Below are 3,274 nucleotides of genomic sequence, written 5' to 3' on the forward strand. Positions count from 1 at the left end.
GACCTTAGTGTCTTCAGATGAGAAATCAGCCAATTACACAGCTTGTTTAACTTAGGGCTTAAATTCAGTAAGAAATTAGGCACTTTATACTTTTTTACTGGAGTAAAACAGTTACTTATGGTGATTAATATCATCATTATTATCATCTATCTATTACTATCATTATTATAATTCTTTATTATTTTTGTCATCAATTATTTTATTTTTATTATTATTATTATTATTATCATTATTAACATCACTACCAGCTATATTATTATAATTATAACAATTATGATTGTCATTTTTTCCATCAAGATAATATAATTTATTAAGAAAGTTAATATTAAAAAAATATTATAATAAATTTAATATTATTTTATTTATATTGTTAGATTTATTGTTCATTTAATCACCAAACAATAAATAGAACAAAAAGTTTTGAATAATTTAAGTAATTATTTTATAAAGAGAGATTCATTTATTTTAAGAATAAATCTATCATTTAATAACTCATGTTCTACACCAAATTTCAACAATCCAATCGTTGAAATTAAAGTTCTTAATGCATCGATCAAGTCTGCAAATTTTTAAAAAGTTTGAAAATCATTTGATACTACATTTCATTAATTCAACTTGACGGATAATAACAAAATCATTTTATACATTGATTTGAATTAATGAAACAAAGTATCAAATAGTTTTCAATTTTTTTTAAAATTTACAAATTTGATCTATGCATTAAAAATTTTGAATTCAACGGTTGGATCGTTGAAATTTAATGTAAAACATGAGTTATTGAATACAATAAGTTTAAATAGACTTACTCTTAGAGTGAACAAATTCCCCCTCTTATTTTATATTATATTTCTTGTATGGTATATTAATGTGTATCAAATACAGTCTTTATTTATATATATCTAGTTTAAATTTTAAAATAGTTAAAATTAAATATGAGGTATCAATTAATAATTAAAGGATGCCTTAGATAATCAATATAAGGATGTGAAAATTTTGAAAATTAAATTTACGAAAATATAATGAAAAAAGACAAAGAGTGTTATGGAAACTGGATCAAAATGGTTTATTAAAAAGGTTAATATATATATATATATATAATATACAATATAATAAATGATATAATTAAAAATTTTAATGATCCTATACTTGAACTGACAAGGCTTAAACCTTACGAGTTACTCATTACCCCCAAACTCTATATGACTTGCTAATTGAAAATGATTCATTATATACGATAATTTCATATCTAATATCCTTATTCTACCTTCCATACATACATGACTTGATTTTATACTTCAATATTTGCAATTAACTTCGTTTTATACTTCAATATTTGCAATTAACTTGATTTATCGTTAAAGAACCATTTGATAGGGAAAAAGTTTTTCATATTTAAGAATCATAACTAAAATATATTTGATTACTCATAAAAGTTATTAAAAATATTTATATAGGATTTTCAAGAATTAAACAATTTCATGTTTTGTTATAATAGTATAGTATGAGTATATAAATATTTTTTTTACAAAATTACCCTTTATTAAAATCAACTCATTAAACATATTTATTTACTCAAATCTTATTACAAATATTACATTAAATTATTTTTGAAAAGTTAAAAATATGAAATAAACAAAGACAACTGTTACATAATAATTAAGAATAATAAAAATATATTATTTTATTTCATTCAAAAAAATAAATAAATATTAACAAATATCGTTAAACTATAGAAACAGAAAAGAATTTATTAATATTATTAAAATTGACAAAGCTAAAAGAATAATGAAATACAAGAGAGGGAGAAATAAAGACATGAGAGGAAGAGAGAGGGGGAGTGAAAGTGACAAGAGAGAAAAAGAAATAGAAGGAGAAAGAGGGTGAGGGAGAGAGGAAGGAAGGAGGAGTGAGAGTGAGAGAGAGAGAGGGAGGGAGAAAGAGAAATATATAGAAGGGGAGAGAGAGGAAGAGAAGGAGAGTGAGCGAAAGAGAGGGTGAGAGAGAGGGAGGGAGAGATTTTTTGTTTTCAAAAAGGATATTGTGGTTTTTTTTATATACATAAAAAAAATTTTAATTTGAAAAAGGATTTTCACCTTCATGAGAATGTTTCTATAAGAAATTGAGATAAAAAAAATTATCCTCCAAAAACTATATTCTTGAAAAAAAAATTACTATGTAAAAATGTTTATTATATTATTAATATTTTTAATATTTTTGGAGATTTGCTTTGTTGAATTTGAGGTTGTAAATTATTTGATCAAGTTATTGAGGTTTTATGGATTAAGTGATCTGAGATCACACTTCAGATTATCACAATATTGGATTATTATTATAATTAGTACTACTTTTGCAGTTTGGTTTTGTGTGTATATATGTATAACATTGGTGGTTATAGTTAGTGAAATGAAGATGAAAATGCTAGGATAGTATATTACGAATGTTATTAAAGAGGTGAAAAACATTGAGATTTGAAACAAATTTTGTGGGAATGGATTGTTTGTTGTGTTGCTTGTGCATACATAATGGATTATATTTGTTGTAGGCCCTCTACCATTGAGGATAGCATGGAAAGTTGAAGAGAAAGATTGCCAAGCAAAGCTTTGTACTTCATTGATGAGAAATGACATGTATAGGATGAAAGATAAATGTGATGATAATGATTTGAGAACTATTTTGATTGATAAGCAAGCGCAATTAGAACTTAAGCCTCTCTTTTTGTTTTAGTGTTACTCTTCCTTGAATTTGTATTATTTTTATACAATATTTCTTTTTAAACAATATTTCAATTACCAACTTTTGTTTCTTATATATGCGTTATTAAAGGAGCAAAATCAAGAAGGAAAAATTTAAGGAATTTGAAGAGTCTTAAAATTTCAAGTGTTTTTCTTTAAGTTACATTTATCTCTTCAACTTAATAGATTCATTACTCACCAAAAATGTCAAATTTTTTGGCCTTACATTTCATCTTTATTCATTATAATTTATCGTCAAATTCAAAAATTAATTTATATATTTAAAAATAAATTTATGTTAATTAGTATATTGATATTAATTCTCATACATTAGACGGGTCTACGAACTAGTTAACTATTATTATTATTGTTGTTGTTGTTGTTATTGTTCTCATAGAATAAGGTTAGACAATGAGATTGTCAATTGACGTTGATCTTTGAAGTTGGATTGAAGTCCTCATTGTCCAAGAGCAGTAGAGGTACCTGCAAAAAAGGACTCTGATGATCAAGTCAGTCAAAAAATAATCTCCCCTTTACATCTA

Source organism: Cajanus cajan, chromosome 11, assembly GCF_000230855.2.
Source record: "Cajanus cajan strain Asha chromosome 11, NIPB_CcT2T_4, whole genome shotgun sequence".
Lineage (NCBI taxonomy): Eukaryota > Viridiplantae > Streptophyta > Magnoliopsida > Fabales > Fabaceae > Cajanus > Cajanus cajan.